At 35.8% G+C, this 24,538-nt stretch overlaps 1 protein-coding gene and 3 non-coding genes across 4 annotated transcripts in view; 1 reads left to right on the forward strand and 3 right to left on the reverse strand.

Annotated features, from left to right (window-relative positions):
- The window catches only part of LOC138323402 (uncharacterized), a 75,250-nt gene that overhangs the window by 33,378 nt on the left and 17,334 nt on the right, over positions 1–24,538 (forward strand). The window lies entirely within an intron of this gene.
- On the reverse strand, positions 20,201–20,275 carry Trnaf-gaa (transfer RNA phenylalanine (anticodon GAA)). The gene has a single exon. It is a non-coding gene; the product is annotated as a tRNA-Phe (tRNA).
- Trnaf-gaa (transfer RNA phenylalanine (anticodon GAA)) lies at positions 21,272–21,344 on the reverse strand. Its single transcript has one exon. It is a non-coding gene; the product is annotated as a tRNA-Phe (tRNA).
- On the reverse strand, positions 21,830–21,902 carry Trnaf-gaa (transfer RNA phenylalanine (anticodon GAA)). The gene has a single exon. It is a non-coding gene; the product is annotated as a tRNA-Phe (tRNA).

Here is a 24,538-nt window from a genome sequence, read left to right on the forward strand (position 1 = left end):
CGATTTTTTGAGTTTTAGAAATGAAAGAACAATTATGCAATTCGATGGAGAAAGTACTGACGAAATGAAGCTGTCAGGATTCTGACAATGGTTTTTCTAGGAATGATCTATTTTAGTAAATACAGTGAACATTAAGGTAATCGCTATAGGTAACAACACTATATCATGTCGTGTAACTCAGGTCGCTTTAGTAATATAGAGGTAACAACACTATATCATGTCGTGTAACTCAGGTCGCTTTAGTAATATAGAGGTAACAACACTATATCATGTCGTGTAACTCAGGTCGCTTTAGTAATATAGAGGTAACAACACTAATATCATGTCGTGTAACTCAGGTCGCTTTAGTAATATAGAGGTAACAACACTATATCATGTCGTGTAACTCAGGTCGCTTTAGTAATATAGAGGTAACAACACTATATCATGTCGTGTAACTCAGGTCGCTTTAGTAATATAGAGGTAACAACACTATATCATGTCGTGTAACTCAGGTACGCTTTAGTAATATAGAGGTAACAACACTATATCATGTCGTGTAACTCAGGTCGCTTTAGTAATATAGAGGTAACAACACTATATCATGTCGTGTAACTCAGGTCGCTTTAGTAATATAGAGGTAACAACACTATATCATGTCGTGTAACTCAGGTCGCTTTAGTAATATAGAGGTAACAACACTATATCATGTCGTGTAACTCAGGTCGCTTTAGTAATATAGAGGTAACAACACTATATCATGTCGTGTAACTCAGGTCGCTTTAGTAATATAGAGGTAACAACACTATATCATGTCGTGTAACTCAGGTCGCTTTAGTAATATAGAGGTAACAACACTATATCATGTCGTGTAACTCAGGTCGCTTTAGTAATATAGAGGTAACAACACTATATCATGTCGTGTAACTCAGGTCGCTTTAGTAATATAGGTAACAACACTATATCATGTCGTGTAACTCAGGTCGCTTTAGTAATATAGAGGTAACAACACTATATCATGTCCGTGTAACTCAGGTCGCTTTAGTAATATAGAGGTAACAACACTATATCATGTCGTGTAACTCAGGTCGCTTTAGTAATATAAGGTAACAACACTATATCATGTCGTGTAACTCAGGTCGCTTTAGTAATATAGAGGTAACAACACTATATCATGTCGTGTAACTCAGGTCGCTTTAGTAATATAGAGGTAACAACACTATATCATGTCGTGTAACTCAGGTCGCTTTAGTAATATAGAGGTAACAACACTATATCATGTCGTGTAACTCAGGTCGCTTTAGTAATAAAGAGGTAACAACACTATATCATGTCGTGTAACTCAGGTCGCTTTAGTAATATAGAGGTAACAACACTATATCATGTCGTGTAACTCAGGTCGCTTTAGTAATATAGAGGTAACAACACTATATCATGTCGTGTAACTCAGGTCGCTTTAGTAATATAGAGGTAACAACACTATATCATGTCGTGTAACTCAGGTCGCTTTAGTAATATAGAGGTAACAACACTATATCATGTCGTGTAACTCAGGTCGCTTTAGTAATATAGAGGTAACAACACTATATCATGTCGTGTAACTCAGGTCGCTTTAGTAATATAGAGGTAACAACACTATATCATGTCGTGTAACTCAGGTCGCTTTAGTAATATAGAGGTAACAACACTATATCATGTCGTGTAACTCAGGTCGCTTTAGTAATATAGAGGTAACAACACTATATCATGTCGTGTAACTCAGGTCGCTTTAGTAATATAGAGGTAACAACACTATATCATGTCGTGTAACTCAGGTCGCTTTAGTAATATAGAGGTAACAACACTATATCATGTCGTGTAACTCAGGTCGCTTTAGTAATATAGAGGTAACAACACTATATCATGTCGTGTAACTCAGGTCGCTTTAGTAATATAGAGGTAACAACACTATATCATGTCGTGTAACTCAGGTCGCTTTAGTAATATAGAGGTAACAACACTATATCATGTCGTGTAACTCAGGTCGCTTTAGTAATATAGAGGTAACAACACTATATCATGTCGTGTAACTCAGGTCGCTTTAGTAATATAGAGGTAACAACACTATATCATGTCGTGTAACTCAGGTCGCTTTAGTAATATAGAGGTAACAACACTATATCATGTCGTGTAACTCAGGTCGCTTTAGTAATATAGAGGTAACAACACTATATCATGTCGTGTAACTCAGGTCGCTTTAGTAATATAGAGGTAACAACACTATATCATGTCGTGTAACTCAGGTTGCTTTAGTAATATAGAGGTAACAACACTATATCATGTCGTGTAACTCAGGTCGCTTTAGTAATATAGAGGTAACAACACTATATCATGTCGTGTAACTCAGGTCGCTTTAGTAATATAGAGGTAACAACACTATATCATGTCGTGTAACTCAGGTCGCTTTAGTAATATAGAGGTAACAACACTATATCATGTCGTGTAACTCAGGTCGCTTTAGTAATATAGAGGTAACAACACTATATCATGTCGTGTAACTCAGGTCGCTTTAGTAATATAGAGGTAACAACACTATATCATGTCGTGTAACTCAGGTCGCTTTAGTAATATAGAGGTAACAACACTATATCATGTCGTGTAACTCAGGTCGCTTTAGTAATATAGAGGTAACAACACTATATCATGTCGTGTAACTCAGGTCGCTTTAGTAATATAGAGGTAACAACACTATATCATGTCGTGTAACTCAGGTCGCTTTAGTAATATAGAGGTAACAACACTATATCATGTCGTGTAACTCAGGTCGCTTTAGTAATATAGAGGTAACAACACTATATCATGTCGTGTAACTCAGGTCGCTTTAGTAATATAGAGGTAACAACACTATATCATGTCGTGTAACTCAGGTCGCTTTAGTAATATAGAGGTAACAACACTATATCATGTCGTGTAACTCAGGTCGCTTTAGTAATATAGAGGTAACAACACTATATCATGTCGTGTAACTCAGGTCGCTTTAGTAATATAGAGGTAACAACACTATATCATGTCGTGTAACTCAGGTCGCTTTAGTAATATAGAGGTAACAACACTATATCATGTCGTGTAACTCAGGTCGCTTTAGTAATATAGAGGTAACAACACTATATCATGTCGTGTAACTCAGGTCGCTTTAGTAATATAGAGGTAACAACACTATATCATGTCGTGTAACTCAGGTCGCTTTAGTAATATAGAGGTAACAACACTATATCATGTCGTGTAACTCAGGTCGCTTTAGTAATATAGAGGTAACAACACTATATCATGTCGTGTAACTCAGGTCGCTTTAGTAATATAGAGGTAACAACACTATATCATGTCGTGTAACTCAGGTCGCTTTAGTAATATAGAGGTAACAACACTATATCATGTCGTGTAACTCAGGTCGCTTTAGTAATATAGGTAACAACACTATATCATGTCCGTGTGTAACTCAGGTCGCTTTAGTAATATAGAGGTAACAACACTATATCATGTCGTGTAACTCAGGTCGCTTTAGTAATATAGAGGTAACAACACTATATCATGTCGTGTAACTCAGGTCGCTTTAGTAATATAGAGGTAACAACACTATATCATGTCGTGTAACTCAGGTCGCTTTAGTAATATAGAGGTAACAACACTATATCATGTCGTGTAACTCAGGTCGCTTTAGTAATATAGAGGTAACAACACAATATACACTATATCATGTCGTGTAACTCAGGTCGCTTTAGTAATATAGAGGTAACAACACTATATCATGTCGTGTAACTCAGGTCGCTTTAGTAATATAGAGGTAACAACACTATATCATGTCGTGTAACTCAGGTCGCTTTAGTAATATAGAGGTAACAACACTATATCATGTCGTGTAACTCAGGTCGCTTTAGTAATATAGAGGTAACAACACTATATCATGTCGTGTAACTCAGGTCGCTTTAGTAATATAGAGGTAACAACACTATATCATGTCGTGTAACTCAGGTCGCTTTAGTAATATAGAGGTAACAACACTATATCATGTCGTGTAACTCAGGTCGCTTTAGTAATATAGAGGTAACAACACTATATCATGTCGTGTAACTCAGGTCGCTTTAGTAATATAGAGGTAACAACACTATATCATGTCGTGTAACTCAGGTCGCTTTAGTAATATAGAGGTAACAACACTATATCATGTCGTGTAACTCAGGTCGCTTTAGTAATATAGAGGTAACAACACTATATCATGTCGTGTAACTCAGGTCGCTTTAGTAATATAGAGGTAACAACACTATATCATGTCGTGTAACTCAGGTCGCTTTAGTAATATAGAGGTAACAACACTATATCATGTCGTGTAACTCAGGTCGCTTTAGTAATATAGAGGTAACAACACTATATCATGTCGTGTAACTCAGGTCGCTTTAGTAATATAGAGGTAACAACACTATATCATGTCGTGTAACTCAGGTCGCTTTAGTAATATAGAGGTAACAACACTATATCATGTCGTGTAACTCAGGTCGCTTTAGTAATATAGAGGTAACAACACTATATCATGTCGTGTAACTCAGGTCGCTTTAGTAATATAGAGGTAACAACACTATATCATGTCGTGTAACTCAGGTCGCTTTAGTAATATAGAGGTAACAACACTATATCATGTCGTGTAACTCAGGTCGCTTTAGTAATATAGAGGTAACAACACTATATCATGTCGTGTAACTCAGGTCGCTTTAGTAATATAGAGGTAACAACACTATATCATGTCGTGTAACTCAGGTCGCTTTAGTAATATAGAGGTAACAACACTATATCATGTCGTGTAACTCAGGTCGCTTTAGTAATATAGAGGTAACAACACTATATCATGTCGTGTAACTCAGGTCGCTTTAGTAATATAGAGGTAACAACACTATATCATGTCGTGTAACTCAGGTCGCTTTAGTAATATATAGGTAACAACACTATATCATGTCGTGTAACTCAGGTCGCTTTAGTAATATAGAGGTAACAACACTATATCATGTCGTGTAACTCAGGTCGCTTTAGTAATATAGAGGTAACAACACTATATCATGTCGTGTAACTCAGGTCGCTTTAGTAATATAGAGGTAACAACACTATATCATGTCGTGTAACTCAGGTCGCTTTAGTAATATAGAGGTAACAACACTATATCATGTCGTGTAACTCAGGTCGCTTTAGTAATATAGAGGTAACAACACTATATCATGTCGTGTAACTCAGGTCGCTTTATGTTCTTAGTAATATAGAGGTAACAACACTATATCATGTCGTGTAACTCAGGTCGCTTTAGTAATATAGAGGTAACAACACTATATCATGTCGTGTAACTCAGGTCGCTTTAGTAATATAGAGGTAACAACACTATATCATGTCGTGTAACTCAGGTCGCTTTAGTAATATAGAGGTAACAACACTATATCATGTCGTGTAACTCAGGTCGCTTTAGTAATATAGAGGTAACAACACTATATCATGTCGTGTAACTCAGGTCGCTTTAGTAATATAGAGGTAACAACACTATATCATGTCGTGTAACTCAGGTCGCTTTAGTAATATAGAGGTAACAACACTATATCATGTCGTGTAACTCAGGTCGCTTTAGTAATATAGAGGTAACAACACTATATCATGTCGTGTAACTCAGGTCGCTTTAGTAATATAGAGGTAACAACACTATATCATGTCGTGTAACTCAGGTCGCTTTAGTAATATAGAGGTAACAACACTATATCATATCGTGTAACTCAGGTCGCTTTAGTAATATAGAGGTAACAACACTATATCATGTCGTGTAACTCAGGTCGCTTTAGTAATATAGAGGTAACAACACTATATCATGTCGTGTAACTCAGGTCGCTTTAGTAATATAGAGGTAACAACACTATATCATGTCGTGTAACTCAGGTCGCTTTAGTAATATATAGAGGTAACAACACTATATCATGTCGTGTAACTCAGGTCGCTTTAGTAATATAGAGGTAACAACACTATATCATGTCGTGTAACTCAGGTCGCTTTAGTAATATAGAGGTAACAACACTATATCATGTCGTGTAACTCAGGTCGCTTTAGTAATATATAGAGGTAACAACACTATATCATGTCGTGTAACTCAGGTCGCTTTAGTAATATAGAGGTAACAACACTATATCATGTCGTGTAACTCAGGTCGCTTTAGTAATATAGAGGTAACAACACTATATCATGTCGTGTAACTCAGGTCGCTTTAGTAATATAGAGGTAACAACACTATATCATGTCGTGTAACTCAGGTCGCTTTAGTAATATAGAGGTAACAACACTATATCATGTCGTGTAACTCAGGTCGCTTTAGTCTATATAGGTAACAACACTATATCATGTCGTGTAACTCAGGTCGCTTTAGTAATATAGAGGTAACAAAACTATATCATGTCGTGTAACTCAGGTCGCTTTAGTAATATAGAGGTAACAACACTATATCATGTCGTGTAACTCAGGTCGCTTTAGTAATATAGAGGTAACAACACTATATCATGTCGTGTAACTCAGGTCGCTTTAGTAATATAGAGGTAACAACACTATATCATGTCGTGTAACTCAGGTCGCTTTAGTAATATAGAGGTAACAACACTATATCATGTCGTGTAACTCAGGTCGCTTTAGTAATATAGAGGTAACAACACTATATCATGTCGTGTAACTCAGGTCGCTTTAGTAATATAGAGGTAACAACACTATATCATGTCGTGTAACTCAGGTCGCTTTAGTAATATAGAGGTAACAACACTATATCATGTCGTGTAACTCAGGTCGCTTTAGTAATATAGAGGTAACAACACTATATCATGTCGTGTAACTCAGGTCGCTTTAGTAATATAGAGGTAACAACACTATATCATGTCGTGTAACTCAGGTCGCTTTAGTAATATAGAGGTAACAACACTATATCATGTCGTGTAACTCAGGTCGCTTTAGTAATATAGAGGTAACAACACTATATCATGTCGTGTAACTCAGGTCGCTTTAGTAATATAGAGGTAACAACACTATATCATGTCGTGTAACTCAGGTCGCTTTAGTAATATAGAGGTAACAACACTATATCATGTCGTGTAACTCAGGTCGCTTTAGTAATATAGGTAACAACACTATATCATGTCGTGTAACTCAGGTCGCTTTAGTAATATAGAGGTAACAACACTATATCATGTCCGTGTGTAACTCAGGTCGCTTTAGTAATATATAGGTAACAACACTATATCATGTCGTGTAACTCAGGTCGCTTTAGTAATATATAGAGGTAACAACACTATATCATGTCGTGTAACTCAGGTCGCTTTAGTAATATAGAGGTAACAACACTATATCATTGTCGTGTAACTCAGGTCGCTTTAGTAATATAGGTAACAACACTATATCATGTCCGTGTGTAACTCAGGTCGCTTTAGTAATATAGAGGTAACAACACTATATCATGTCGTGTAACTCAGGTCGCTTTAGTAATATAGAGGTAACAACACTATATCATGTCGTGTAACTCAGGTCGCTTTAGTAATATAGAGGTAACAACACTATATCATGTCGTGTAACTCAGGTCGCTTTAGTAATATAGAGGTAACAACACTATATCATGTCGTGTAACTCAGGTCGCTTTAGTAATATAGAGGTAACAACACTATATCATGTCGTGTAACTCAGGTCGCTTTAGTAATATAGAGGTAACAACACTATATCATGTCGTGTAACTCAGGTCGCTTTAGTAATATAGAGGTAACAACACTATATCATGTCGTGTAACTCAGGTCGCTTTAGTAATATAGAGGTAACAACACTATATCATGTCGTGTAACTCAGGTCGCTTTAGTAATATAGAGGTAACAACACTATATCATGTCGTGTAACTCAGGTCGCTTTAGTAATATAGAGGTAACAACACTATATCATGTCGTGTAACTCAGGTCGCTTTAGTAATATATAGGTAACAACACTATATCATGTCGTGTAACTCAGGTCGCTTTAGTAATATAGAGGTAACAACACTATATCATGTCGTGTAACTCAGGTCGCTTTAGTAATATAGAGGTAACAACACTATATCATGTCGTGTAACTCAGGTCGCTTTAGTAATATAGAGGTAACAACACTATATCATGTCGTGTAACTCAGGTCGCTTTAGTAATATAGAGGTAACAACACTATATCATGTCGTGTAACTCAGGTCGCTTTAGTAATATAGAGGTAACAACACTATATCATGTCGTGTAACTCAGGTCGCTTTAGTAATATAGAGGTAACAACACTATATCATGTCGTGTAACTCAGGTCGCTTTAGTAATATAGGTAACAACACTATATCATGTCGTGTAACTCAGGTCGCTTTAGTAATATAGAGGTAACAACACTATATCATGTCGTGTAACTCAGGTCGCTTTAGTAATATAGAGGTAACAACACTATATCATGTCGTGTAACTCAGGTCGCTTTAGTAATATAGAGGTAACAACACTATATCATGTCGTGTAACTCAGGTCGCTTTAGTAATATAGAGGTAACAACACTATATCATGTCGTGTAACTCAGGTCGCTTTAGTAATATAGAGGTAACAACACTATATCATGTCGTGTAACTCAGGTCGCTTTAGTAATATAGAGGTAACAACACTATATCATGTCGTGTAACTCAGGTCGCTTTAGTAATATAGAGGTAACAACACTATATCATGTCGTGTGTAACTCAGGTCGCTTTAGTAATATATAGGTAACAACACTATATCATGTCGTGTAACTCAGGTCGCTTTAGTAATATAGAGGTAACAACACTATATCATGTCGTGTAACTCAGGTCGCTTTTAGTAATATAGAGGTAACAACACTATATCATGTCGTGTAACTCAGGTCGCTTTAGTAATATAGAGGTAACAACACTATATCATGTCGTGTAACTCAGGTCGCTTTAGTAATATAGAGGTAACAACACTATATCATGTCGTGTAACTCAGGTCGCTTTAGTAATATAGAGGTAACAACACTATATCATGTCGTGTAACTCAGGTCGCTTTAGTAATATAGAGGTAACAACACTATATCATGTCGTGTAACTCAGGTCGCTTTAGTAATATAGAGGTAACAACACTATATCATGTCGTGTAACTCAGGTCGCTTTAGTAATATAGAGGTAACAACACTATATCATGTCGTGTAACTCAGGTCGCTTTAGTAATATAGAGGTAACAACACTATATCATGTCGTGTAACTCAGGTCGCTTTAGTAATATAGAGGTAACAACACTATATCATGTCGTGTAACTCAGGTCGCTTTAGTAATATAGAGGTAACAACACTATATCATGTCGTGTAACTCAGGTCGCTTTAGTAATATAGAGGTAACAACACTATATCATGTCGTGTAACTCAGGTCGCTTTAGTAATATAGAGGTAACAACACTATATCATGTCGTGTAACTCAGGTCGCTTTAGTAATATAGAGGTAACAACACTATATCATGTCGTGTAACTCAGGTCGCTTTAGTAATATAGAGGTAACAACACTATATCATGTCGTGTAACTCAGGTCGCTTTAGTAATATAGAGGTAACAACACTATATCATGTCGAGTAACTCAGGTCGCTTTAGTAATATAGAGGTAACAACACTATATCATGTCGTGTAACTCAGGTCGCTTTAGTAATATAGAGGTAACAACACTATATCATGTCGTGTAACTCAGGTCGCTTTAGTAATATAGAGGTAACAACACTATATCATGTCGTGTAACTCAGGTCGCTTTAGTAATATAGAGGTAACAACACTATATCATGTCGTGTAACTCAGGTCGCTTTAGTAATATAGAGGTAACAACACTATATCATGTCGTGTAACTCAGGTCGCTTTAGTAATATAGAGGTAACAACACTATATCATGTCGTGTAACTCAGGTCGCTTTAGTAATATAGAGGTAACAACACTATATCATGTCGTGTAACTCAGGTCGCTTTAGTAATATAGAGGTAACAACACTATATCATGTCGTGTAACTCAGGTCGCTTTAGTAATATAGAGGTAACAACACTATATCATGTCGTGTAACTCAGGTCGCTTTAGTAATATAGAGGTAACAACACTATATCATGTCGTGTAACTCAGGTCGCTTTAGTAATATAGAGGTAACAACACTATATCATGTCGTGTAACTCAGGTCGCTTTAGTAATATAGAGGTAACAACACTATATCATGTCGTGTAACTCAGGTCGCTTTAGTAATATAGAGGTAACAACACTATATCATGTCGTGTAACTCAGGTCGCTTTAGTAATATAGAGGTAACAACACTATATCATGTCGTGTAACTCAGGTCGCTTTTAATATAGAGGTAACAACACTATATCATGTCGTGTAACTCAGGTCGCTTTAGTAATATAGAGGTAACAACACTATATCATGTCGTGTAACTCAGGTCGCTTTAGTAATATAGAGGTAACAACACTATATCATGTCGTGTAACTCAGGTCGCTTTAGTAATATAGAGGTAACAACACTATATCATGTCGTGTAACTCAGGTCGCTTTAGTAATATAGAGGTAACAACACTATATCATGTCGTGTAACTCAGGTCGCTTTAGTAATATAGAGGTAACAACACTATATCATGTCGTGTAACTCAGGTCGCTTTAGTAATATAGAGGTAACAAAAACTATATCATGTCGTGTAACTCAGGTCGCTTTAGTAATATAGAGGTAACAACACTATATCATGTCGTGTAACTCAGGTCGCTTTAGTAATATAGAGGTAACAACACTATATCATGTCGTGTAACTCAGGTCGCTTTAGTAATATAGAGGTAACAACACTATATCATGTCGTGTAACTCAGGTCGCTTTAGTAATATAGAGGTAACAACACTATATCATGTCGTGTAACTCAGGTCGCTTTAGTAATATAGAGGTAACAACACTATATCATGTCGTGTAACTCAGGTCGCTTTAGTAATATAGAGGTAACAACACTATATCATGTCGTGTAACTCAGGTCGCTTTAGTAATATAGAGGTAACAACACTATATCATGTCGTGTAACTCAGGTCGCTTTAGTAATATAGAGGTAACAACACTATATCATGTCGTGTAACTCAGGTCGCTTTAGTAATATAGAGGTAACAACACTATATCATGTCGTGTAACTCAGGTCGCTTTAGTAATATAGAGGTAACAACACTATATCATGTCGTGTAACTCAGGTCGCTTTAGTAATATAGAGGTAACAACACTATATCATGTCGTGTAACTCAGGTCGCTTTAGTAATATAGAGGTAACAACACTATATCATGTCGTGTAACTCAGGTCGCTTTAGTAATATAGAGGTAACAACACTATATCATGTCGTGTAACTCAGGTCGCTTTAGTAATATAGAGGTAACAACACTATATCATGTCGTGTAACTCAGGTCGCTTTAGTAATATAGAGGTAACAACACTATATCATGTCGTGTAACTCAGGTCGCTTTAGTAATATAGAGGTAACAACACTATATCATGTCGTGTAACTCAGGTCGCTTTAGTAATATAGAGGTAACAACACTATATCATGTCGTGTAACTCAGGTCGCTTTAGTAATATAGAGGTAACAACACTATATCATGTCGTGTAACTCAGGTCGCTTTAGTAATATAGAGGTAACAACACTATATCATGTCGTGTAACTCAGGTCGCTTTAGTAATATAGAGGTAACAACACTATATCATGTCGTGTAACTCAGGTCGCTTTAGTAATATAGAGGTAACAACACTATATCATGTCGTGTAACTCAGGTCGCTTTAGTAATATAGAGGTAACAACACTATATCATGTCGTGTAACTCAGGTCGCTTTAGTAATATAGAGGTAACAACACTATATCATGTCGTGTAACTCAGGTCGCTTTAGTAATATAGAGGTAACAACACTATATCATGTCGTGTAACTCAGGTCGCTTTAGTAATATAGAGGTAACAACACTATATCATGTCGTGTAACTCAGGTCGCTTTAGTAATATAGAGGTAACAACACTATATCATGTCGTGTAACTCAGGTCGCTTTAGTAATATAGAGGTAACAACACAATATCATGTCGTGTAACTCAGGTCGCTTTAGTAATATAGAGGTAACAACACTATATCATGTCGTGTAACTCAGGTCGCTTTAGTAATATAGAGGTAACAACACTATATCATGTCGTGTAACTCAGGTCGCTTTAGTAATATAGAGGTAACAACACTATATCATGTCGTGTAACTCAGGTCGCTTTAGTAATATAGAGGTAACAACACTATATCATGTCGTGTAACTCAGGTCGCTTTAGTAATATAGAGGTAACAACACTATATCATGTCGTGTAACTCAGGTCGCTTTAGTAATATAGAGGTAACAACACTATATCATGTCGTGTAACTCAGGTCGCTTTAGTAATATAGAGGTAACAACACTATATCATGTCGTGTAACTCAGGTCGCTTTAGTAATATAGAGGTAACAACACTATATCATGTCGTGTAACTCAGGTCGCTTTATAATATAGAGGTAACACAACACTATATCATGTCGTGTAACTCAGGTCGCTTTAGTAATATAGAGGTAACAACACTATATCATGTCGTGTAACTCAGGTCGCTTTAGTAATATAGAGGTAACAACACTATATCATGTCGTGTAACTCAGGTCGCTTTAGTAATATAGAGGTAACAACACTATATCATGTCGTGTAACTCAGGTCGCTTTAGTAATATAGAGGTAACAACACTATATCATGTCGAGTAAATCAGGTCGCTTTAGTAATATAGAGGTAACAACACTATATCATGTCGTGTAACTCATGTCGCTTTAGTAATATAGAGGTAACAACACTATATCATGTCGTGTAACTCAGGTCGCTTTAGTAATATAGAGGTAACAACACTATATCATGTCGTGTAACTCAGGTCGCTTTTAGTAATATAGAGGTAACAACACTATATCATGTCGTGTAACTCAGGTCGCTTTAGTAATATAGAGGTAACAACACTATATCATGTCGTGTAACTCAGGTCGCTTTAGTAATATAGAGGTAACAACACTATATCATGTCGTGTAACTCAGGTCGCTTTAGTAATATAGAGGTAACAACACTATATCATGTCGTGTAACTCAGGTCGCTTTAGTAATATAGAGGTAACAACACTATATCATGTCGTGTAACTCAGGTCGCTTTAGTAATATAGAGGTAACAACACTATATCATCGTAACTCAGGTCCTTAGTAATATAGAGGTAACAACACTATATCATGTCGTGTAACTCAGGTCGCTTTAGTAATATAGAGGTAACAACACTATATCATGTCGTGTAACTCAGGTCGCTTTAGTAATATAGAGGTAACAACACTATATCATGTCGTGTAACTCAGGTCGCTTTAGTAATATAGAGGTAACAACACTATATCATGTCGTGTAACTCAGGTCGCTTTAGTAATATAGAGGTAACAACACTATATCATGTCGTGTAACTCAGGTCGCTTTAGTAATATAGAGGTAACAACACTATATCATGTCGTGTAACTCAGGTCGCTTTAGTAATATAGAGGTAACAACACTATATCATGTCGTGTAACTCAGGTCGCTTTAGTAATATAGAGGTAACAACACTATATCATGTCGTGTAACTCAGGTCGCTTTAGTAATATAGAGGTAACAACACTATATCATGTCGTGTAACTCAGGTCGCTTTAGTAATATAGAGGTAACAACACTATATCATGTCGTGTAACTCAGGTCGCTTTAGTAATATAGAGGTAACAACAACACTATATCATGTCGTGTAACTCAGGTCGCTTTAGTAATATAGAGGTAACAACACTATATCATGTCGTGTAACTCAGGTCGCTTTAGTAATATATAGGTAACAACACTATATCATGTCGTGTAACTCAGGTCGCTTTAGTAATATAGAGGTAACAACACTATATCATGTCGTGTAACTCAGGTCGCTTTAGTAATATAGAGGTAACAACACTATATCACGTCGTGTAACTCAGGTCGCTTTAGTAATATAGAGGTAACAACACTATATCATGTCGTGTAACTCAGGTCGCTTTAGTAATATAGAGGTAACAACACTATATCATGTCGTGTAACTCAGGTCGCTTTAGTAATATAGAGGTAACAACACTATATCATGTCGTGTAACTCAGGTCGCTTTAGTAATATAGAGGTAACAACACACTATATCATGTCGTGTAACTCAGGTCGCTTTAGTAATATAGAGGTAACAACACTATATCATGTCGTGTAACTCAGGTCGCTTTAGTAAATATAGAGGTAACAACACTATATCATGTCGTGTAACTCAGGTCGCTTTAGTAATATAGAGGTAACAACACTATATCATGTCGTGTAACTCAGGTCGCTTTAGTAATATAGAGGTAACAACACTATATCATGTCGTGTAACTCAGGTCGCTTTAGTAATATAGAGGTAACAACACTATATCATGTCGTGTAACTCAGGTCGCTTTAGTAATATAGAGGTAACAACACTATATCATGTCGTGTAACTCAGGTCGCTTTAGTAATATAGAGGTAACAACACTATATCATGTCGTGTAACTCAGGTCGCTTTAGTAATATAGAGGTAACAACACTATATCATGTCGTGTAACTCAGGTCGCTTTAGTAATATAGAGGTAACAACACTATATCATGTCGTGTAACTCAGGTCGCTTTAGTAATATAGAGGTAACAACACTATATCATGTCGTGTAACTCAGGTCGCTTTAGTAATATAGAGGTAACAACACTATATCATGTCGTGTAACTCAGGTCGCTTTAGTAATATAGAGGTAACAACACTATATCATGTCGTGTAACTCAGGTCGCTTTAGTAATATAGAGGTAACAACACTATATCATGTCGTGTAACTCAGGTCGCTTTAGTAATATAGAGGTAACAACACTATATCATGTCGAGTAACTCAGGTCGCTTTAGTAATATAGAGGTAACAACACTATATCATGTCGAGTAACTCAGGTCGCTTTAGTAATATAGAGGTAACAACACTATATCATGTCGTGTAACTCAGGTCGCTTTAGTAATATAGAGGTAACAACACTATATCATGTCGTGTAACTCAGGTCGCTTTAGTAATATAGAGGTAACAACACTATATCATGTCGTGTAACTCAGGTCGCTTTAGTAATATAGAGGTAACAACACTATATCATGTCGTGTAACTCAGGTCGCTTTAGTAATATAGAGGTAACAACACTATATCATGTCGAGTAACTCAGGTCGCTTTAGTAAAATACAGGTAACAACACTATATCATGTCGTGTAACTCAGGTCGCTTTAGTAATATAGAGGTAACAACACTATATCATGTCGTGTAACTCAGGTCGCTTTAGTAATATAGAGGTAACAACACTATATCATGTCGTGTAACTCAGGTCGCTTTAGTAATATAGAGGTAACAACACAATATCATGTCGTGTAACTCAGGTCGCTTTAGTAAAATACAGGTAACAACACTATATCATGTCGTGTAACTCAGGTCGCTTTAGTAATATATAGGTAACAACACTATATCATGTCGTGTAACTCAGGTCGCTTTAGTAATATAGAGGTAACAACACTATATCATGTCGTGTAACTCAGGTCGCTTTAGTAATATAGAGGTAACAACACTATATCATGTCGTGTAACTCAGGTCGCTTTAGTAATATAGAGGTAACAACACTATATCATGTCGTGTAACTCAGGTCGCTTTAGTAATATAGAGGTAACAACACTATATCATGTCGTGTAACTCAGGTCGCTTTAGTAATATAGAGGTAACAACACTATATCATGTCGAGTAACTCAGGTCGCTTTAGTAAAATAGAGGTAACAACACTATATCATGTCGTGTAACTCAGGTCGCTTTAGTAATATAGAGGTAACAACACTATATCATGTCGTGTAACTCAGGTCGCTTTAGTAATATAGAGGTAACAACACTATATCATGTCGTGTAACTCAGGTCGCTTTAGTAATATAGAGGTAACAACACTATATCATGTCGTGTAACTCAGGTCGCTTTAGTAATATAGAGGTAACAACACTATATCATGTCGTGTAACTCAGGTCGCTTTAGTAATATAGAGGTAACAACACTATATCATGTCGTGTAACTCAGGTCGCTTTAGTAATATAGAGGTAACAACACTATATCATGTCGTGTAACTCAGGTCGCTTTAGTAATATAGAGGTAACAACACTATATCATGTCGTGTAACTCAGGTCGCTTTAGTAATATAGAGGTAACAACACTATATCATGTCGTGTAACTCAGGTCGCTTTAGTAATAATATAGAGGTAACAACACACTATATCATGTCGTGTAACTCAGGTCGCTTTAGTAAATAGAGGTAACAACACTATATCATGTCGTGTAACTCAGGTCGCTTTAGTAATATAGAGGTAACAACACTATATCATGTCGTGTAACTCAGGTCGCTTTAGTAATATAGAGGTAACAACACTATATCATGTCGTGTAACTCAGGTCGCTTTAGTAATATAGAGGTAACAACACTATATCATGTCGTGTAACTCAGGTCGCTTTAGTAATATAGAGGTAACAACACTATATCATGTCGTGTAACTCAGGTCGCTTTAGTAATATAGAGGTAACAACACTATATCATGTCGTGTAACTCAGGTCGCTTTAGTAATATAGAGGTAACAACACTATATCATGTCGTGTAACTCAGGTCGCTTTAGTAATATAGAGGTAACAACACTATATCATGTCGTGTAACTCAGGTCGCTTTAGTAATATAGAGGTAACAACACTATATCATGTCGTGTAACTCAGGTCGCTTTAGTAATATAGAGGTAACAACACTATATCATGTCGTGTAACTCAGGTCGCTTTAGTAATATAGAGGTAACAACACTATATCATGTCGTGTAACTCAGGTCGCTTTAGTAATATAGAGGTAACAACACTATATCATGTCGAGTAACTCAGGTCGCTTTAGTAATATAGAGGTAACAACACTATATCATGTCGTGTAACTCAGGTCGCTTTAGTAATATAGAGGTAACAACACTATATCATGTCGTGTAACTCAGGTCGCTTTAGTAATATAGAGGTAACAACACTATATCATGTCGAGTAACTCAGGTCGCTTTAGTAATATAGAGGTAACAACACTATATCATGTCGTGTAACTCAGGTCGCTTTAGTAATATAGAGGTAACAACACTATATCATGTCGTGTAAACTCAGGTCGCTTTAGTAATATAGAGGTAACAACACACTATATCATGTCGTGTAACTCAGGTCGCTTTAGTAATATAGAGGTAACAACACTATATCATGTCGTGTAACTCAGGTCGCTTTAGTAATATAGAGGTAACAACACTATATCATGTCGTGTAACTCAGGTCGCTTTAGTAATATAGAGGTAACAACACTATATCATGTCGTGTAACTCAGGTCGCTTTAGTAATATAGAGGTAACAACACTATATCATGTCGTGTAACTCAGGTCGCTTTAGTAATATAGAGGTAACAACACTATATCATGTCGTGTAACTCAGGTCGCTTTAGTAATATAGAGGTAACAACACTATATCATGTCGTGTAACTCAGGTCGCTTTAGTAATATAGAGGTAACAACACTATATCATGTCGTGTAACTCAGGTCGCTTTAGTAATATAGAGGTAACAACACTATATCATGTCGTGTAACTCAGGTCGCTTTAGTAATATAGAGGTAACAACACTATATCATGTCGTGTAACTCAGGTCGCTTTAGTAATATAGAGGTAACAACACTATATCATGTCGTGTAACTCAGGTCGCTTTAGTAATATAGAGGTAACAACACTATATCATGTCGTGTAACTCAGGTCGCTTTAGTAATATAGAGGTAACAACACTATATCATGTCGTGTAACTCAGGTCGCTTTAGTAATATAGAGGTAACAACACTATATCATGTCGTGTAACTCAGGTCGCTTTAGTAATATAGAGGTAACAACACTATATCATGTCGTGTAACTCAGGTCGCTTTAGTAATATAGAGGTAACAACACTATATCATGTCGTGTAACTCAGGTCGCTTTAGTAATATAGAGGTAACAACACTATATCATGTCGTGTAACTCAGGTCGCTTTAGTAATATAGAGGTAACAACACTATATCATGTCGTGTAACTCAGGTCGCTTTAGTAATATAGAGGTAACAACACTATATCATGTCGTGTAACTCAGGTCGCTTTAGTAATATAGAGGTAACAACACTATATCATGTCGTGTAACTCAGGTCGCTTTAGTAATATAGAGGTAACAACACTATATCATGTCGTGTAACTCAGGTCGCTTTTAGTAATATAGAGGTAACAACACTATATCATGTCGTGTAACTCAGGTCGCTTTAGTAATATAGAGGTAACAACACTATATCATGTCGTGTAACTCAGGTCGCTTTAGTAATATAGAGGTAACAACACTATATCATGTCGTGTAACTCAGGTCGCTTTAGTAATATAGAGGTAACAACACTATATCATGTCGTGTAACTCAGGTCGCTTTAGTAATATAGAGGTAACAACACTATATCATGTCGTGTAACTCAGGTCGCTTTAGTAATATAGAGGTAACAACACTATATCATGTCGTGTAACTCAGGTCGCTTTAGTAATATAGAGGTAACAACACTATATCATGTCGTGTAACTCAGGTCGCTTTAGTAATATAGAGGTAACAACACTATATCATGTCGTGTAACTCAGGTCGCTTTAGTAATATAGAGGTAACAACACTATATCATGTCGTGTAACTCAGGTCGCTTTAGTAATATAGAGGTAACAACACTATATCATGTCGTGTAACTCAGGTCGCTTTAGTAATATAGAGGTAACAACACTATATCATGTCGTGTAACTCAGGTCGCTTTAGTAATATAGAGGTAACAACACTATATCATGTCGTGTAACTCAGGTCGCTTTAGTAATATAGAGGTAACAACACTATATCATGTCGTGTAACTCAGGTCGCTTTAGTAATATAGAGGTAACAACACTATATCATGTCGTGTAACTCAGGTCGCTTTAGTAATATAGAGGAAACAACACTATATCATGTCGTGTAACTCAGGTCGCTTTAGTAAAATATAGGTAACAACACTATATCATGTCGTGTGTAACTCAGGTCGCTTTAGTAATATAGAGGTAACAACACTATATCATGTCGTGTAACTCAGGTCGCTTTAGTAATATAGAGGTAACAACACTATATCATGTCGTGTAACTCAGGTCGCTTTAGTAATATAGAGGTAACAACACTATATCATGTCGTGTAACTCAGGTCGCTTTAGTAATATAGGTAACAACACTATATCATGTCGTGTAACTCAGGTCGCTTTAGTAATATAGAGGTAACAACACTATATCATGTCGTGTAACTCAGGTCGCTTTAGTAATATAGAGGTAACAACACTATATCATGTCGTGTAACTCAGGTCGCTTTAGTAATATAGAGGTAACAACACTATATCATGTCGTGTAACTCAGGTCGCTTTAGTAATATAGAGGTAACAACACTATATCATGTCGTGTAACTCAGGTCGCTTTAGTAATATAGAGGTAACAACACTATATCATGTCGTGTAACTCAGGTCGCTTTAGTAATATAGAGGTAACAACACTATATCATGTCGTGTAACTCAGGTCGCTTTAGTAATATAGAGGTAACAACACTATATCATGTCGTGTAACTCAGGTCGCTTTAGTAATATAGAGGTAACAACACTATATCATGTCGTGTAACTCAGGTCGCTTTAGTAATGTAGAGGTAACAACACTATATCATGTCGTGTAACTCAGGTCGCTTTAGTAATATAGAGGTAACAACACTATATCATGTCGTGTAACTCAGGTCGCTTTAGTAATATAGAGGTAACAACACTATATCATGTCGTGTAACTCAGGTCGCTTTAGTAATATAGAGGTAACAACACTATATCATGTCGTGTAACTCAGGTCGCTTTAGTAATATAGAGGTAACAACACTATATCATGTCGTGTAACTCAGGTCGCTTTAGTAATATAGAGGTAACAACACTCAATTGCAAAAATCAATAAAAGTTACTGCGGAAACCCGAGATCGAACCAGGGCTTTAGATCTTCAAATCAAGGTAAAAAGATAGTTAATGCCGAAACCCGGGATCGAACCAGGACCTTTAGATCTTCAGTCTAACGCTCTCCCAACACTTGAGCTATTTCGGCTACAACACATTACTGATAGAGGTAACAACACTCTATATCAATGATACACATAATTTATTTTCTCGATTTTTAGTTTTAGAAATGAAAAACAATTATGCAATTCGATGGAGAAAGTACTGACGAAATGAAGCTGTCAGGATTCTGACAATGGTTTTCTAGAATGATCTATTTTAGAATACAGTGACCATTACAGTTGTCTTTTTGACCCCAAATATAATCCCAGGCTGTGTTATCTGATAACCTGCAATTGTATATTTAAAAGTTTCAAAAACAGTATTCGTCAAATATTTTGCAAATCATCATCTGGAAACCAGAATATTGCAAAAGGTACTGCAGCAAATAATCTGTGTAGAAACAGTGACCTTTTAATTGACCTTTTGACCACAAATTCAATCCCAGCTTGTGTTACTTTATAACTTTGCATTGATTGTTGTTTGCACAAAATGCATAACGTTTTTCATTACATCATCTACAATCTAAAATTTAGCCGAATTTGTGTTTTTTTAGTAAGAGTGATCTCTTTAGTTGACATTTTTGACGCGAAATTAATTATCACTTGTGCTACCACATCAGCTACCACATCAGCTACCACTGTATGCAGTTTTATCAAAATCCATATATCCTTTCTCAAGGTTTTCTCTGGAAACTAATATCCAGAAAGACAGACAGACGGAGATTAACACCATAGTCCCATCAGGGTGTGGCGACAGGGAAATAAAAAATATAGTGGTGGCTGTCGAAACCCGGAATTGAATCAGAGGCATTTATATTATCATTCTAACGCTCTCTCCAACTGATATATTCGGCTATGAGGCATTAGAAATCGTCGTATATCAATAACACAGAGAATTGATTTGTTCTAAGTTAGAAAAGGAAAGAAAATATCAGTCAAAATAAGCAGTTACTTACTTGACGTTATTAGCTGTTAGGTTGTTCAGATAGAACAATATATTGCATTGCTATTAAAAAATAGTCTTCAAATAAAAAGATGTTTACTGCCGAAACCCGGGATCGAACCAGGGACCTTTAGATCTTCAGTCTAACGCTCTCCCAACTGAGCTATTTCGGCTATATGCTATTGAGAAAGTGAGCCAACTCTCTGCTCTATCTCGATATTTTGGAAAATTGATTTGCTTTGAGTACTGTCAGAGCAATATATCCAAAATATAAAAATGATGTTGTTTCATATGTGTAGGGAAATATCTTTTACATAAGGAAAACGCCAAGTTCATGAGATACTTTTCATTAGTCAACAACGTCATTTATTGATTGACCAGTTAATGTTTAGTTTACATGCTAATATTTAAAATCGAGTTAACCAAACTCTTAACCGATGATGTAAAGAGTGGATGTGATTAAAACGTAGACATAACAGTCAAATATAGCAAAAGCTTCAAATTTAATCCATTTACTTTCGTGTAGTACAATTTAAAGAAAATCCTTGAAATGAACTTAAAACTTCTTCAATTGCAAAAATCAAAATAATAAAAGTTACTGCGGAAACCCGAGATCGAACCAGGGGCCTTTAGATCTTCAAATAAAAAAGATAGTTAATGCCGAAACCCGGGATCGAACCAGGGACCTTTAGATCTTCAGTCTAACGCTCTCCCAACTGAGCTATTTCGGCTACAACATAGTACTGATAGAGGTAACACCACTCTATATCGATGATACACAGAATTGATCTGTCTAGATTTTTAGTTTTAAAAATGAAAAACAATTATTTTTTGCAATTAGATGGAGAAAGTACTGACGAAATGAAGCTGTCAGGATTCTGACAATGGTTTTCTAGAATGATCTATTTTAGAATACAGTGACCATTACAGTTGACTTTTTGACCCCAATATAATCCCAGTCTGTGTTATCTAAAGTAAAAAAGATTAACAACACTATATCATGTCTTGTGTAACTCAGGTCGCTTTAGTAATATAGAGTAACAATCCATATTCATGTCGTTTAATCAGGTCGCTTTAGTAATTAATAGAGGTAACATACACTAAAATGTCGTGTAACTCAGGTCGCTTTAACAATATAGAGGTAACAACACTATATCAAGTTAACTCAGGTCAAGTTTTAGTCAAAAACATTAGTCAGGTAACAACTGTGCCAATATTTCATGTCGTGTAACTCAGGTCGCTTTAGTAATATAGAGGTAACAACACAATATCATGTCGAGTAAATCAGGTACGCTTTAGTAATATAGAGGTAAAACTTATCAGACATGCTTTAGTAATATTAGGTAAAACATTTACCAATATAGTCGTTAACTCAGGTCGCTTTAGTATTATCGAGGTAATCAACACCCTATAATCATGTCGTTTTTTGGATAGACTCAATAACATATAGAGGTAACAAACACATATCATGTCGTGTAATTCATGTACATTCTAAAATTCGTCTTTATAATATAGAGGTAACAAACACTATATCAATCGATAATCAGGTCGCTTTAAAATAAAGGTAAAACACTATATACATGTCGTGTAACTCAAGGTCGCTTTAGAGTAATATAGAACTTAACAACACTATATCATGTCGTGTAACTCAGGTCGCTTTAGAAAATTATAATAAAAATATTTGTCATGTCGTGTCAAAACTCAGGTCGCTTTAGTAATATAGGCTGTTCAACACTATAAAAGGTGTTCATAACTCAGGTCGCTTTAGTAATATAGAGATAACAAACTTTATCATGTCGTGTAACTCAGGTCGCTTAAGAATCTAAGTAATATATTAGGAAAACAACACTATAATCATGTCGTGTAAATTCAGGTCGCTTTTGTAATAAGAAAACAACAGCTGAAAAATTTCATGACTGTGTAACTCAGGTCGCACCTTTAGTAATATAGAGGTAACAACACTATATCATGTTGTAACTCAGTCAGTCTTTAGTAATTGCCAGGTAATCATTGTCGTGTAACTCAGGTCGCTTTAAACAACACTATATCATGTCACAAAACTCATCGCTTTAGTTAATATAGAGGTAACAACAAATATATCATGTCGTGTAACTCAGTCGCTTTAGTAATATAGAGGTGAAACAAACAATATCATGTCCTTGTAACTCTGTCGCTTTAGTATATTAATGTAACAACACTATATCCCATGTCGTTTTAATCAGGTTCAGTAAACTAGGTTATATACAGTAATACAGAGGTGAAACAAATAACATTTCGCATAATTTTAGGTAACAAACTTATCATGTCGAAGTAGAGACTTTAACGAAAATATATAAAGTAACTAGAAGGTCGCTTTAGTAATTAGAGGTAACAACACTTATATATCATGTCGTATAACTCAGGTCGCTTTAGTAATTTTATATCCAAGGTAACAACTTAATCATGTCGTGTATAGGTCAGTTGTCCTTTAAGTCACATATCTTTCAAAATTAATAATTAGAAGCTTTAGTAATAACATTAAACATATATCATGTCGTATTAACTCAGGTCGCTTTAGTAATATAGAGTAACAACAAATATTCATGTCGTGTAACTCAGGTCGCTTTATAATATAGAGGTAACAACACTATATCATGTCGTGTAAATATTTAATCTTTAGTAATATAGAAGGTAAAAAACACTATTTCATGTCGTGTAACTCAGGTCGCTTTAGTAATATAGAGGTAACAACACTATATCAATGTTTTGATTATACAAAAACCCTCACGTGTTCAGGTTTAGTAAAATAGGTAACAAAACTATATCATATCGTGATGTAACTGTAACAAGCAAGACTTCAGAAATATAGAGGTAACAACACTAATTCATGTCGTGTAACTCAGGTCGCTAAAATTTTATATATAGAATACAACACTATATCATGTTTAACTCAGGTCGCTTTAGTAATATACCAGGTAGAAAAACACTATATCATGTCGTGTAACTCAGGTCGCTTTAGTATATTAGAGGTAAAAACACTATATCAAATGTCGTGTAACTCAGGTCGCTTTAGTAATATAGAGGTATAACAACACTATATCATGTCGTGTAAACTCAGGTCGCTTTAGTAATATAGAGGTAAAACACTATATCATGTCGTGTAAACCAGGGAATAATTAGAGGTACCAGGCAAATCCTCAGTCTAAAACTCTTTTAGTCAAAATAATTCAATATATCAAATATCTCAGTTTCGCTTTAAACATTAGAGATTAACAACACTAAATCATGTCGTGTGTAACTCAGGTCGCTTTTAGTAATATATAGGTAAACAACACTATATCATGTCGTGTAAACTCAGGTCGCTTTAGAATATAGAGGTAACAACACT

Source organism: Argopecten irradians, chromosome 5 (genome assembly GCF_041381155.1).
Source record: "Argopecten irradians isolate NY chromosome 5, Ai_NY, whole genome shotgun sequence".
Lineage (NCBI taxonomy): Eukaryota > Metazoa > Mollusca > Bivalvia > Pectinida > Pectinidae > Argopecten > Argopecten irradians.